Genomic DNA, 17,482 nt, shown 5'->3' on the forward strand with positions numbered 1-17,482 from the left:
GATTTCTCACCAATTATGTCCCATTCGTTATCCCTGCCCTAGGCATCCCATGAGGCTGAGATTTGATATTGAACTCCTAGAACTTTGTAGTATCTTCCCAGGGAAATAACAGCATGGAGGCTTCATACTTATTAGGATTTTTGTTTCCTAAACATGTTTCTTGCTTTTATAGCATCCTAACGATTAATTGAAATATTTAGAAATATGGTATTCATTCTCTATTTTTGGTGTTTTCTTCTGTGAGGGTATCTCTGAGTATAAAATCTAAAGGAAAAACAAATATAAATTCATATAACTGACATTACTTGTTTAAATGGAATAACTTTATATTTGAACATTTATTTTTCTTTTTATGCTATTAAAATTCTTCTTGCAATAAGCCACTCAATTTCTATACTTTTCATATTTTATTCTCCCAGATATATAAAGTTGGATTTAAAGATCTATACATTATGTTTGCTACATACTATGTAACACTTTGGGAACAAAAGATTTCCGCCAGGATGTGTCCCTGATTGGAAATTCAGAAGTCCAAGGCTTCTGCTGCCCTTCTTGTGTATTAAAGGTATGACATCAGGACACAGAAAATCAGTAGTTGCACTCTAGAATTGTCTTCTTCCATTTCTTCACCAACCTGTATGCTCCTCTTACTCATGAAACTGCAGAAGTGCGATTTTTCTAAATTTGTTTTCTTCCCCTTAATCTAAGGATAGGTACAAATTTTATATACATTTTTATATACCTGATCATTTGATTTTGTTTCTTGTGAATAATGTCCTGGTCTTAGCCTTTATTTCCCTATGAATGAACTCAGTTATTTTTAACATTAGCTCGCCTTACAATAGTTCATCACACTGCATTTTCTTTGCTATTATTGTAGGCATAATAATCCCCTCCCAAAGACGTTCCCCATCCTAATCCCTAGAATTAGTGACAATATGATATTAGAGCACATGGAAAATTGGGTTTTCAGATGAAAATAAAATTGATTATGAGCTGTTCCTGAATTGGGAAATGATCCATAATTATCCAAGTAGACCCTGTTTGACCAGATAAGTCCTTCAAAAGGCAGAAAGATAAAAGTGCGAGGATGATGTAAATAGAAAAAGGTGATGTAACTCTGTGCTGTGTGAAGAATTCAGTCAGGCACTTCTACCTTTGAAAATGGGGGAAATGGGTGATAAACTAAGGAACATGGTAAATTTGAGATTAGAAATGGAGATGAGCTGACAATGGCAATTATAAAAACAGAGACTTCAATGCTACAATTTCAGGAAATTGAATTTGGAATGAGAGTCTAACTGTACTAAATTCAAAGTGTTAGTAGGATTGTGTCAGCTGAAATAGTGCTACCCTGCTAATATTTTGAGTATTAGTACAGTGAGACTGTTATTCATCTTTAATCTAAGGTCTGTAAGAAAATAAATTTGTGTTATTTTAAGCAGCTAAGCTTATGTATTCTGTGAAGTAAGCAATATAAAACAAAACCACTACTAGTCTTGGAGAATCTTAACCCCAATGGTATTTAAATATCTTTCAAGTAATTATATTAAACATATATAATCAACTCAACTATCTTAAAAGTGAACATATAACTTAATTATTCATATAACTTCTCTTAATTTACTTTTCTCTTTTTTTAATTAATAAGAAAAATATTCATGATTACTTTCATGGAACCTGTTGATGATAACTTATCACAGTAAATTGTCTTCATATTCTGTCTTGCACAACAGTTAAAAGAACTTCTCTCATCAGTTTGCAGCTATTATTTTGTCTGCTGATAGATACTTTATAATTTATTCTCAATGTAAGAGTTCATTTCTTTTAGACATCCTACCATTTCCCTATAGAAGCTTACACAATATTACTATGATTATTATTGATGGTTTGCAATTTTATAGGAAATGCATAGATGTGACTTTTATTTTAATTATTTTACCTCTTCAGGATTAGAATTTGTATTGTTATTTAGAAAATTATTAGCTACTCCACAAATTAATATGATAAACTTATCATTCTCTGTATCTTTCTCTTTTTGTTGTTGTTAGCCCCCATTAAGTAGGCTATGACCCATAGCAATTCTTTACACAGCCCAATCTTGTATCATTCTTACAACTGGGCAAATGCCAGGTCATTGTCACAGCCACTGTGTCAATCCATCTAGTTGAGGGCCTTCCTCTCCTCTGCTGCCCTTCAACTGTGCCAAGCATGATCTCTTTCTCCAAGGACTGATCTCTCCTGACAGTATGTCCAAAGCATGTAAGACAAAGTCTTTCCATCCTCACCTCCCAAGAGCACTCTGGCCATACTTCTTCCAAGACAGGTCGGTTTGTCCATTTCACAGTCCATGATATTTCCAATATTCTTCTCCAGCACCAGAATTCAAAGGCATTGATTTTTATTCAGTCTTCCTTATTCAATGTCCAGCTTTCACAAGCATATGAGGCAATGAAAAATACAATGGCTTGGGTCAGACACACCTTAGTCCTCAAAGTAACATCCTTGCTATTCAATTCTTATTAAAGGTCACATGCAGCAGGTTTACCTGAGGCCACATATCTTTTGCTCTCTAGATCGCTGCTTCCATGAACACTGATTGTAGATCCAAGCAAGACAAAATCCTTGACAACTTGAACTTTCTCTCCATTTATGATTATGTTACCTATTGGTACGGTTGTGAGGATTTGGGTCTTCTTTAAAATGGGTCCACAGGAGACCTGTTGTTGTAATGGTTACACATTAGGCTGCTAATCTATGGTGAGGATTTTGAAATTAGCATCCTTCCTCTGGAGAATGACTGGATTTTCTACTCCTATAATGTGTTAGTCTCAGAAACTCACAGGGGCAGTTCTACCCTGTCCTAAAGGGTCGCTATGAATCAGCATCTCTTTGATGGCAGTGAATTAGGCTTTGGTTTTTAAATTGAGTTATAATCCATAATAAAAGCTGAAATTCGTGGTCTTCATCAACAAGGCTTCAAGTCCTCCTCACTCTCAGCAAGCAAGGTTGTGTCATCTGCATACCGCAGGTTATTAATATGGCTTATTAATTTGTTTGTCACATTCTTCTTCATGTAATCCAGTTCTCCGATGATCTAAGCAGAAAGATGAGCAAGTATGGTGAGAGGATACAACCTGGCTACACACCCGTCCTGAGTCTGAGCCAGGCTCTCTCCCTTGTTCTGTTCTGTTCATGAAACTGCCTCTGGATCCACGTGCGAGCTCTGCGAGAGCACAATGAAATGTGCAGAATCCCATTCTTCGCGTTTAGCCACGGTTCATTAGTGACCCACACAGGTGAGTGTCTTTGAATAGTCAATAAAACACCAATGAACACCTTTCTGCTTTTTTATTAAAGTAAAATTTAATTATAAAAACTGTCTATACTTATTTTGATGAACATTTATAGTAAAATCAGTTTTACATTCTACAGTTCATATAAGTATTGTTGTATGCCATTGATCACAATTCCTATAACGCACTCACCCTTCTCCCGTTTCTCCCTGTGGCTCCTGTTTCCGTTCATCTTTCTTTCGGATCCTTTCCTAATGTCTGACTTTGTGTTAGGAAAAATGATGTTTTTGGATTTCCTATGCTTGATTGTGCTACAGTGCCAATAAAACTCACTGCTGGGGAACTGATTTCAACTCATTAGTGACCCTACCTGCAGAGGGAAACAGCCCGGCCCTGCAGTATCCTCATAATTGTTCTTATGATTCAGCTCATTGTGGCAGCGACTGTGCCAAACCGTCTCGTTGAAGGCCTTTCTCGTGTTCGCCGTCCCTTCACTTTACCAAGCATGAAATCCGTCTCCAGAGACCAGTCACTCCTGGCAACATGTCCAAAGGACGGTAAGGTGAAGTCTTGCCATTTTTGCCTCTGAGAAATATTCTGCCTCTGCTTCTTCCAAGACAGATTTGTTCACTTTTTTGAAGTGCATTGATCCCCTATATGTATCTTTATTGAAATCCCTACAGATGCTGACAGAATTTAAATCCAAAAAGAAAAGCAAATCCAAATGAAAACAAATAGTTAAAAGAACAAAAAGGTAGAAAGGGAAAAGGAGGATACATCAAATGTACAATTATATAGGCGAAGTAGTCTGATTAAACTGTTGCTTGCTGATAATGAATAAAAGGCCACAGAGGCAGAAATTCCAAATGAAATGTGTTTCAAATAAGTAGATTACTTTCATATATACTAATGAATGTTAATAATATATTATAGAGGGAAAATAAAGGCAATCTAAAACTTGGCCTTCCTTTATTAAAATTGTGATAAAATAATTAGTCCCTATACTTTGAGACTAAAATAATTCCAAATAAAATAGTGTTTTCAGCAGAAAGAATTAAGATATTTAAAGGCAAGTAAGTAAAAGAGATATTTTTTTACTCATTCGTGCTAATAACTAAAATATCAGTTTAGAATTTTATGTGCAAAGCTATCATCACTGCAAACATTGCTTATTATCATATTTGACATCTAAGTGTGAATGACTGATATGGTCCCTTTGGGGTTCTAAAGGAGCCCTGAAGGTGGGGGGTTACCAGTTGGGCTGCAGAACAAACACTCTATCCGCTCCTGGGGAGCAAGCTGACTGTGCTCCCGGTCTAAAGATTCACATCCTCGAAATTCCACAGACACAGATGTACCCTGTCCTTTAGGGTCGCTATGAGTCAGAAGCGACGCAATGGCAGTAAGTTTGGTGTTTAGCATTTGCACTGGACTAATCCCCCCACAAAGAGCCTTCCCGAGACACCTCACGGTGTGCTGGTGAACTGGCCACGTGACCTGCCGCTCGAAGGAAGAGCCTTGAAAACCTTTCAGGAGCGCTCTCCGCTAAGCATCTGTGGGGTCACCATGAATTAGATTGAAATCATTGTCCCTAAAATAGATTTTGACTACACATGACCTTTTGTTTTCTTTCCAGTTTCTTCATTTCCATTTGCTCCTTCCCCACCCCTACACTCTCCCCGAATCTCTGTTGTCTTTTCCTTTGCATCTCCATTTGGCTATCATTGCTGTCATTGTTAACGGAAACTGTAACTTGTGTACCATCTTGTTGCCACTTTCATGGATTCTGAATTGTTTCTGTCTTTAATTCTGAGTTATTAGATGACTCATAAATTCCACATTCTGTAATAAAACCTACAGAGAATTTCTGAAAATATTTACAAGCAGCATACTTTTTGGAGTGTAAGAAACTCGCGTGAGACTTCGAATAAGAGTTATTGCAGGTCATTCACTTATTTGCTTTCAAACCTCAGGAGACAAAATTTGCAAAAGGAAGATGTTTTTCATACTGGTGAATGGGTGACTATCATAATTCAACGCATAGGTAAAAAGTGCATCTATATTTAATAGGTAGAATCTCTTATCCTGAAAAGATTCTTACTTTTATGGAGTCGTTGGGTGGAGGAAATGATGAACCTGCTTGAATTAGCATTCAAAAGATAAGAGGGCCAAGTCTATGCAGGGATGCCTTATTGAAATGCCTGTCCTTCAACTTCCAAAATATAAGTCCCTAAAATCCTTTTGAACAGGGTTCTCCTGTAGCACAGCGACACATGTGTGGTCACTCTGAATTAGAATGAACTTGGTTGCTACTGGTTTTATGATATCATATTTAAACTCTGATTCATATGGAATCCCAAATGCAACCATGATTAAACACTAACAACGAAATTTCACTTGAAAATACACTTAAACAAGAGACTAGTTATGGGAATAGAAATTTTGTAGTTATTTTTCAAAATGATGAATTATTTCTTAAATATTAATTTTAAATGGATAACTTAATTTCATAGGCTTTCAGTGTGCTCATTATATTCCCAGTAAAATAGTCTCAACAAGGCATAAATTGGTGGCAAATTATAGCTTGATTCTAAACTATTCAACATCTTTTAATGTAGTTCAAACCAATTATGCTGACCAGGCACTGTAAAATAATGCCAAGGGCTTTCCAATTATATATTATATTACTTTGGGGACAGAGATATTACTTAACGGTACTGAATATCATCCTTTAGTGCATTTAGCAAAATTATTTTACTCAAATGAAAACAAAATAAATGAATTGCCTACAATTATGCACTGTAGTATGTCATTTTTTAATTAGTTTACTCTAGAATCAGAACATAGATATTCTAAAGAAGATAAACTCTATATTTAATTGTACAACTTCACCAAGTATTGTAAAAATGACAGGATGGATAAACCTCTGGCAGTGGGCCCAGAGCTTCATGCATTTCTACTTAGTCTGTACATCAGGTGCATCCAAAGGGTGTGAGGAAAATGTTTATGCTGGGATTTCAAACCACTGTAGCACTTAATAATTAATTGGTGTTGACAAAATTGGTGTCAGAAATAGAAAACAGAAACAGAGCAAATATCTTTTGTTCAAATCCCAGTCCCATTAAATCTTTCAGACAGAATTTCCTTTGTGGAAAATTTATAAATTCCACATTCCCCTTTAAAACAGTAGGTGTCCGTTACATGCCCTATAACTCTTGCATAATTGGGTGTTCTAGGACTTTTTCCAAATTTTCTACAGCAGACATAATTTTTCAAGAACACATCTGCAATATTTTTTATAGGATTGGAACAATTATCTATAGGAATTAAATCTTATGATTAATGAAGAGAATACAATTTATATTAGAATCCTTGCCGTGTAGTGGTGATCTTTGGATTATTTTTATTATTAATCATTTAATAATAGTATTGTTGTTTGGTTAGTTGATTTGGATCATTTTACACTTTCATTTATTTATCTAAATAAAACTATGACATGATTTTGGCTAGTTCTTTTCTCATTTAGTCAAGTTAAATTTTTCTTAGTGTCATGGGGATTTCTGAATGTAAACTCTAAACAGATAAAGTCACTACTTTTCATATAGCTAAAAATAATCACTCTTTAAAATTGCAATTGTAAACCTACAAGGTAAACTGGAGAGAGTTTGGAGAGCGAGTGATTACTCCACTCATGGGCCCAGACAGGTATCATGCACCACTGAGAGCTTACCCTCCAGTATCATTATGTTGGCATAGCCATTTTTTTTAACTTGGCTTCTTTACAATCTAATAGTGTCAAGGGCACAAAATGTCATGTTATCCCTATCATTATTCCCAAGTGACTGTTAAGATATTAAATTATGTGTGATTTATAAAATACCAACTATTTAAAATAAATGAAGCAATAATCCTTCCATTCACCTTCATTAATTAAAACGTTCATTAAGCAGTTGTTACACGACAACCACTGTACTAAAACCTGTAGACAAAATGGGAAATTTTCACCAAATGTGGTAATTATCTTTTACATACTAAAATAGTTTAACATATAAGAAATTTGTGATGTAGAATATGAGTGCTTTGAGGAGAGCCTGCCTAGTCTTAAGCCTTCCTTAAGGAATTGGCATTAAATTGGGATGAACATAATAAATGTATAGAAGTATAGAGAAAGCTGAAGGTAGCCCAAGCACAGACAAATGTGATGAGGCAGGAGGAAAATGGCAATGAAAGCTGTGTCTAGGTTACAGATGTAGATGAGGAGAAACACGTGCATGATGGGATGTGAAGAAGAAAGGAATCCATGTAACAGAAGACAAGACACGCCTTGAAAAGATTATTGCCCTCTATGTGAAGATAAAAGTGAATAAAATGCACAGTTTCAAGGAAGAAGGAATCAGATCATCCATTTTGCTGCATAACTGTTATTTTTTGCTTTACTAGCTAGCATGGCTTGCAAAGAGATCAAATTTGATACTTAGGCACTGAAAGGCTTAACAAAAGGATCTGTAAATACAAGTAAGAGACTATATATTTTGGAGTAAAAATCATCAGTGCCTACTCATTTGGTAGATACAGAGAGTACGAGTGAGAAAATGGTCAAACAGACTCATAGAGATATGAATATAGCAATTGGATAGACTGTAGTACAGAAAAATAATGCAAAGATTATTTTAAAAAGGACACTTACAAAATATGAAAAGGATTTGGGGACTCAGAGAGTTACAGTGTTAAACAGACATACAGGCAGGCTTCATGTGACCAATGAGAACCAATCCCAATTGTGTCTTTAAGTATTTGTATGTAAGTTGGTCCAGATGCATACGGTCCTTATTTAGCTTTATATTACTTTTGGAAAAGACTCAAATCCTCTCCAATGGTTCCAAAACTTCACGTGCAGCAAGTGAAGGTGAAATGAAAAAGAATTTGTGGGCAGAAGTGGTTGTTGTGGTTGTTGTTGTTGATGAAATGAAGTCAGTTCTAACACAGAGTGCCCCTATGTACAACAGAAGGAAGCACGGAATGGGCCTACGTCATCCTGACAATTGTACCTACATCTGAACGCTTTGGTATGGCCAGTGTGTAAGTCCATCATGTGGAGGGTCTTCCTATTTTTTGCCACTTCTCCACATTACCAAATATGATGTCCTTCTCCAGGGACTGGTCTCTTCTGATAACATGTTCAAAATATGCATCACAAAGTCTTATCATCCTTGTCTCTAAGAAACACTCTGGCCTTACTTCTTCCAATACAGATCTATTTGTCCTTTTAGTAGTGCACGGGACTGTCAACGTTCTTCTCCAACAGCACAGTTCCAATGCACCAATTCTTCTTCAGTCTTTCTTCTTCCGTGCCCACCTGGCACAGGTGTGCAATGCAATGGAGAATGCTGTCACTTGGAGCAGGTGAACCTTACGCCACAAAGTAATGTCCTTGCGCTTCCATACTCGAAAGAGTCCTCGTGCAGCAGATTTACCTAACGCAACACATCTTTTGATCTCCATTTGTCATGATGTTTTCTATTAGTTGAGTTGTGAAGATTTGGCATTTCTTTACATTGAGTTGTAGTCCACACTGAAGAATAAATCCTTGATCTTCATTAGCAAGTTCAAGACAAATTACTCTGTTCTTTTGGCAAATTAAGGAAGGTATTTTTAGTGTTTTTCGCCAATCCTATAATTCAGTTGTATCAATTCTTTTCCCAACTTCTTTGTTCATTGTCTTTTTGTCACATTTTTTGTCACATTGTGTTGGAAAACACAATGGCTTGGGTAGGTATATCTTTAGGGTCAAAGTGACATCTTTATTCTTGGATATTTTAAAGAAATTTGTTTTGTTTTGTTTTGCATATGATTTGCACATCAAATCTTTCATTTGACTTCTTGACTGCTGCTTCCATGAGCATTAATTGTCGATCTATGTAATATCAAATTCTTGACAACTTTAATCCTTTCTCCATTTATTACAATGTTGTCTAATGGTATAGTTTTTGACAACTATAATAAATACTAATGAACAATATCAACAGATGGAAGAATAACTTAAAATGTGGCTGGGTATATAATAACTTGATAAATTTGAATGTAGTTAGAATTTGTCCTCATACTTCAGAGTTTTCCTTTAAATCACTTGATATTATTGTAATTCAAATAGTCAATTCTTCTCAATGATGCTGGAGATTATATTTAAGTGTGTCATTGAAAAAAGCACATCTACTTCATTTGCAATATCTTGTCCAGGAGACAAAAGTTTAAAATAACACACTGTCTGCAAATGGAATTGCTAAGTTTTCATACTCCTGAATCTTCAGTAAAATTTGTAAGACCATTTCTTTTTAAATTCATGGCTCCATTAATTTAGCTGAATAGTTAATTTTCAAATTATCATATTTTTCAATATGTAAAGGAAATAGTAAGTGAATTGACCAGTAAAATGATTACAATAAAAGTTCTAAACTTCAGATTTTCCAGCACAAAATAGACTCATACTTAGTACACATTACAATTTTTTGCTAGCATTGTTGTCCACATTGATATATCCCAAGAAAAGGAAGAGTTACTGAGAGAGAAACTAGATTAATGGAATATGTCAAATGTTCTATACTAAAACTTATATAAAACTTACTGTCTATACTGAACAATATATGTTTTTCTTTATTTACATACTAATTATTCAAAAAATTTCAATTTTTTAAGGTTTTTATGTGTTTTCTCCTTTTTATCTTTCTACATTAATTGTTTTAATGTCTTGAATTGACATTTTCCAAACAGCATCTTTCAATTCATAGATAGCTCTGAAGAAACTCAAACTAACTGTTATCTATATAGTCTATTCTGGCTCATAGTTAACTTTCGTAGGATTTCTGACAAAGTGAATCTGTACAAGAGAAGATAGCCTCATCTTCTCCTGATAAATGACTGGCAGGTTTGAAATGCAGACCTTGTTGTTCTCAGCCCCAAACCAGAAGCACAATACCAGCAGGACTCCTAATAGCTAGGTATTCGGACACAGCTAGATATATGAATGTGTGTCCCTTTCTGTGTTCATGGATACACACATTCACACGTATTTGTACGTATAAAAATATTCTCCTTTGAGTTAAAGCTTTACAATTTAACAATTGCACAACAGTTTCTTAGAGGACAAATATTCTAAATTATGGCTGACTTAAAAAAAAATCTCTAGAAATGTATAAATTCTTTAGCTCTTGTGCCACAGTAGGTTATGAATTGAGCTGCTTTCCACAAAATTGACAATTCAACCCCGTCATCTTCTTTGTGGAAGAAACATGAAATTATCTGTTTAGAGTCTCATAAACCCTGTTTAGAGTCTCATAAACCTCTGTGAATTGAAATTAACTCAATGGTACTGGCTTTGGGGAATATATAAATAGGCAGATAGATAGATAGATAGATAGATAGATAGATAGATAGATAGATAGATAGATAGATAGATAGAAAGATAGTGTGTGTGCTTGCACCTGTGATGACATAGGACTGGGTAGAACTATTCTATAAATTGTCCTAGGCCGAAATACTTGCAGGAGCAAATCAACAGATTTTTTTTTTCCCACTGAGATGCTGAATTTTGGGTTAGCAATCAAGTATTTAAGCATTGTACCACTTGAGATATGAGTAGATAGGTAGATACACATATATGAAGCTATATGGATACACACACACACTAAAGGACTTCAAATGTTCATGAAACAATGACATAATATTTCAATTCCATTTTTTATTGAACTTTGGAAGTGTGATCAATCGTGTGTATGTTTATTAGTGATCCAGAATCAAACATATATTTTCTGTAAATACACATGAAAATATAGAAATCAGAAATCAATGACAATTTTCTAAAACAATTTCACATAAAATAGAAAAAAATTTCAAAGAATTCTAGGGCAAGTTGAAAACTGTGTAGGGTTTTTTTATCTACTGGTTTTATTTTGTCTTATAGAACACTGGTCTAATCTGATTGTAGGTCCAGTGTCACAATCTGACATTTAAGATTGACTAACATGTTATTGATGCATTTCAATGCACTTCTAAGACATAACCCTGTTTCCATTTGGGAAAAAGGATAGAAAAATAATGGATTCAGGATTCAACTGATTTGGGGGGGAAATTCCAAGAATCTCATTTACAATTCAAACCACAATGCTTTTCCTTCTCATTGGAATTTCATAATCAAAATTATAAATAATAACTTGGCAAGCATGTGGATGAATAAATATCCTCGTTCACTGGTGCTGGGAATGTATAATGGGGCAGTGACTGAAAAACAGTTTGGCAATTTCTATAATGATAAAACATACCTATGATCTAGCAATTCCATTCATGAGTATGTACCTTAGTAAAATGAAAGCATTCCACAGAAAACTGTATATGAATATTCCTGTCAGCATTATTCATAAAAAACAAAATGTGTGTTAAATTCAAATTTTCATCAGGTGATGAATAAATTCATAAACTAAGATATCAATATAATAGCCATCAGACTATTAACCTGTGACCCAATAGTCAGTAATAAGTAACTTAATTTGAGGAAATCCTCAAGACAAAAGACAGACAACATCAACCAGCTTCTGAGTTGATTGACCCCCTGGCAAGAATTCATTCCTTGTCCTACTCCAACTGACTGAGACCAGATGGTCAGATATTCAAGCTAGCTTATTATCTGTGCTATCACCAATGGGACAATAAATACTACAAACGTATAAAACAGGCATAGACAATAACCAGATTCAGTAGAAGAAAGGCTTTGTCCTAGGTGGAAAGCTTTATCCTAGGTGAAAAGAGGTGAACAGGGGTGCCCAGGGGAATGCATGCTGTGGAAGGAGCTATGTGAAGGGAGGATCCAGTCAAGCCGCCTGCTTTTGTTGATTCGACTACAAAGATCTTATGTCACATATCTTAAAGAAAATATCATAAACAACGTTTGGAGAGTAACACAAAAATGTTAGTTTAGATAGCTCAAATTTACTTGGATGGTAATTATATTAATCACCTGAGTTTTGATTATCATCTGCTAAAATTACTCTGAAAAGTTTAATATTATGGAATTCTCCCAGTTTCCAAAAGATAGAAGCAAATCACCCATGGGGGTGGGGGGAGTAGGCATTATTTTCTTAAGAAAAATCAAGCAGAATGTTTTTTGTTTGTTTGATTTTGTAGACAGCAAAAGGAAGGTGGGAAGGAGAGAAGGAAGTTAAGCAGGCAGGGAGGGAGGGAGACAGAGACAGAGAGAGAGAGGCATAACTTACTGAATTATGACATGTCATCAGATCATTTTCAAGACAATAAAAAAATGTGTCCAGTCTGACCCATGGGGACCTATAACAGTGTCCTATGATACGGCCATAGCGTTTCCAGTGTTGTAATCTCTATGGAATTGGATTGCACATAGGGCATTAATGATGAGCCCCAAATTGGACAGATTTGAACTGCTCTTCTGAATTCCCAACATTGTAATTTAGTAAGGGGGCAGACCTCTTCTTTCTCATCCAGTCATTGAAGAGTAGAGCCAATCAAAAGGCTAAATATTCAAAAAGTTCTACTGTCAGAAGTATGTGCACCAGCAGAGATGTTTTTGTGCATACTAATACTGCCAGAGGAGATGCGGTTTCAAAGAAACTTTCCCTCTTTCGGTGGAAGTAATCACATCTCTGTAAGTCTTGAATACTGTGGAAGAGCCTTCCTTGTGATGCCAGGATGCTTGAAGGAAAACATATTCTTGTACTTATAGCTATTTAGAAAAACTGCTTAAACTCTTATAGCTAGCAAATGTTGAAATAGGGATCAAATCCTAGGTATTTCACTTTTCAAGTTTTATTTCTCCACTGGAAATAATCTCAATTTTTTATCATCAATAACCTAAGTGCCTTCACCTGTTTTTCTTCATGTAGGTGAATTATATAAATAGTGATTTGAAAGACACTAACACATTAAGTATCAAATCATCTCTCAACCCAACATTGTGAATTTCACAAATCTTTCTTTTAAAAGGATAATGTAGCTACACATGCAACTTTTCTTCAAAACTTAACAATTAAATAAGGGGCCTAATCATACCTAACTTGCCCAGAGAGTGCAATGGTTTGGACTACCCATTACACAGGTCAACACACATTTGGTCACAAACATTAGACTTGTTTCTGGGTATATTTGACTTGCTAATCCCCAAAATGACACCAGTTTTCTCCTATCAGCTCTAGTTTTGGAAATATAGAATATATGCAATATACCACTGTTTTTTCTTCCATAAAAAGGCAGTGTATTTTAATTTTGTGATAGCTAGTCTGAGAGAACGTGTACACTGGCTTTATTTAAAATAGATTTTGCTCTTCTACATATTCAGGTCAAGTTATACTTCACAAAGTGTCCTTTGATCCAAAGATATATTTAAACATTGCAACTTACATGAACTTGGAGATTTCCCCAAGTATTACTTCACCTATATTAGGAAGCAACTACCAGACAGTTCTAATTTGTTATCTTGAAAGGAGCCAGAAATAAGAGTTACAGTACAATAAATAAGAGCCCTGATGGCGGACTGGGTTATATGTTTGATGGCTAACCACAAGGTCAGTTATTCAAGCCCATCAGCCTTTCTGCAAGAGAAAGATGATATATTTTTCTCTTTTAATGATTTGCAGATTCAAAAACGCTCAGAACTTCCACTCTGTCCTACAGGTACATGATAAGTCACAATTGACAGACAGGTATTGAGTTTGGTACAATCAGTAGACACTGAAAAGTTCTGAAACCCAAAATGTTTCTGTGAGAGCTCAAAGTCCTTTAGTAATATTAAAATATTAATAAAAGCATTAATAAAATCCCAGTCTTGTTATAAAATGGTATAGCTTCTCTCCCTGTTCAAAGAAATCTTCAAAAAAAAAGTTAGAATTTGGTTTGTTTGTTTTTTTTAATTTAAATTTTTTTTTCGTGTTTTGTTCTTTATTTCTTTTTTTTTTTTTAAACATTTTGTTAGGGGCTCATACAACTGTTATCGCAATCCATACACACATCAATGGTGTAAAGCGCATTTGTACATCATTCTCAAAACATTTTCTCTCCACTTAAACCCAAGAACCTTGGAGTCAACCTCACATTTGGAACATTTAACATAAATTACCGTCTGAGTTCTATATATTAGAGTGTGTTTTCATGAAGGTGAGCACACAATGATATGATCTTTTGTTCTTTGATGCCTGATCCCTTTGACACCTCGTAATCACACAGGCTGGTGTGCTTCTTCCATATGGGCTTTGTTGCTTCTCAGATAGATGGCTGCTTGTTTACCTTTAAGACTTTAAGACCCCAGATGCTATATCTTTTGATAGCCAGGCACCATCAGCTCTCTTCACAACTTTTGCTTATGCACTGTGTGTTAGACAGGGTTCTCTAGAGAGATAAAACCAAGTTGCTGATAATTTAATATTTTTATTTATAAAGATAATTAGATATATAACAAGAAATAAACTGTTAAGATAAATATATAATACAAGAAAGAAACAGTTAAATTATAAAGCACTACAAATGGCTCAATTCAACTCACTCCTGTGAGAGAGTTGTGAGAGACTAGCAGTCCTTCCAGTCCAATCTGCTGCCAGATCTTCCTCTATTTATAGAGAGAGCTAGGCTATGTCAGCACAGCAGCCAATCAGAAGGCAGGTCACCAACTGCCAGCCAGGTCACCAACTGCCAGTCCCCAGCTCCAGCGATGTCTTAAAGGGACCTCAACTTACAGCGACACAGTCTACAGGCTAGGCGTCCCACAGGTAGTGTAGCCTTTAAACTGAGGCACAGGACAAGCAAGGCAGCTGCACACGGGTCTGATGATCAAAGAGTGAGAGACAAGAAAGGCGAGACTCACCAAGGCATTAATGTCTCTGCCCTTCAGTTAATCCCACTTGTGTTTATCAGCCAGGCTGGCACAATAAACTATCTCACACCAGTTTGTCTTCAGTGATTGTATTGGGAAGGTGAGCACACAATATGATCTTTTGTTCTTTAATGTGTTATACCTAAGCCCTTGGACACCTCATGATCACACTCCATGTAGGCTTTGTTGCTTCTGAGCTAGATGGCCACTTGTTTACCTTCAAGGCTTTAAGACCCTAGATGCTATCTTTTGGTAGCTGGGCACCATCAGCTTTCTTCACCACATTTGCTTATGCACCCATTTGTCTTCAGCAATCATATCAGGAAGCTGAGCATCCTAGAATGCCAGTTTAATACAACAAAGTATTCTTGCATTGAGGGAATAACTAAGTGGAGGCCCAATGTCCATCTACTACCTTAATACTAAACCTATAAATATATGCACATAGATCTATTTCCCCATCATCATATATAAGTATGTTTACATATGTACATGCCTCTATTTAGACCTCTATAAATGCCCTTTGCCTCCTAGCCCTTTCCTTATTTCCTTTTACTTTCCTCATGTCCCACTATCATGCTCAGCCTACATTTAGGTTACAGTATTTCCTCTCGGTTATATTACTCTTGCTGAATCACTACTAGGCCTTGTGCTCACCTTTCCGATATGATTGTTGAAGACAAATGGATGCATAAGCAAATGTGGTAGAGAAAGCTGATGGTGCCTGGGTATCAAAAGATATAGTGTCTGGGGTCTTAAAGAGCAGTCATATAGCTCAGAAGCAGCAAAGCCCACATGGAAGAAGGAAACCAGCCTGTGTGATCATGAGGTGTCAAAGGGACCAGGTATCAGGCATCAAGGATCAGAAAATCCTATCATTGTGAATGAGGGGAAGTACAAATTTGGGACCCAAAGCCCCTCTGTAGGCAACTGGACATCCTACCTACAGAAGGGTCGTGGGAGGAGACGAGCCAGTTAGGTTGCAGTGTAGCAATGATGAAACATACAACTTTCCTCTAGTTCTTAAATGCTTCCTCCCACCTACTATCATGATCCCAATTCTAACTTACAAATCCAGCTCGACCAGAGGATGTACACTGGTACAGATAGGAACTGGAAACATGGGGACTCCAGGACAGATGATCCCTTCAGGACCAGTGGTGACAGTGGCGATACTGGAGGGTGGAGGGAAGGTGGGGTAGAAAGGGGAAACCGATTACAAGGATCTACATATAAAGTTCTCTCTAGGGGACAGAAAACAGAAAAGTGAGTGAAGGGAGACGTTGGACAGTGTAAGATATGATAAAATCATAATAATTTCTAAATTATCAAGGGTTCGTGAGGAAAGGGGGATGGGGACGGAGGGGAAAATGGGGCGTTGATACCAAGGGCTCAAGTAGAAAGCAAATGTTGTGAGAATGATGAGGACAGCAAATGTACAAATGTGCGTGACATAATGGATAGTTGTATGGATTGCGATAAGAGTTGTACAGCCCCAATGAAATTATTTTTTTTAAAAAAGAATGTTTTTAAAAAATATTTCCTGCATAATTTGAAGAAGAAAAATTTAGATCCTCAAAACACTTATGAACATTGTTTTGAAGTCATCATTTAAGACACTCTAAATTTCCCTCATACCTTCTATATATGTGCCTTTACAATTTTCACTTTTCTTTTCCACTCTTCTCTGTCTTTGTTCTGGCTTTGCTCTGACCAACTTGCAACCTCTCTCTATCCCACAGCCTCCCATACTACCTAATCAATTCCATCTCATAGTGACAGAGAACTTTTGGACTATATAGGACAGAGAAGACACCTTTATTTCCAAGCCTGTAAGTCATTTAAAGGCTATAGTGTGACCGATGGATTAAAACCATTGACCATGTGATCGGTAGATCAATGCATAACCAACTAACCACCATGGGCACATATATAGATTTCTGGGAAAGTTCTTTAAAATATACTTCTTTTTCAAATATCTCTTACCTTTCCAGACTTATCAGGTAATGTTTGTGTCAGAATTATCCTCATTCTTAAGACTAGAAGGATGAATTAATAAATTACTTTAATGTAGTTGCTGAAAATATAGGGAACAATGTGTCTAAGAAACTAGAGTTGAGGAGTTAAGTCAGTGCAATTGTCTGGTCAGCACCTCTAATAACCCAGAAACAGGCCTCAAATCCAAGGTACAAAGGAAAAAAACAGTTTTTGTTGGACTGAGTTATCAGTGCACTTTAATTGCATTTTGATCAATTTCTAACTGAAGAACCTGGTCTAACTGTTCAAGGTCTTCACTGCTTCA

The sequence above is a fragment of the Echinops telfairi genome, unplaced genomic scaffold, assembly GCF_000313985.2.
Source record: "Echinops telfairi isolate 266 unplaced genomic scaffold, ASM31398v2 ScPeMD7_11;HRSCAF=52, whole genome shotgun sequence".
NCBI classification, from domain to species: Eukaryota; Metazoa; Chordata; class Mammalia; order Afrosoricida; family Tenrecidae; genus Echinops; species Echinops telfairi.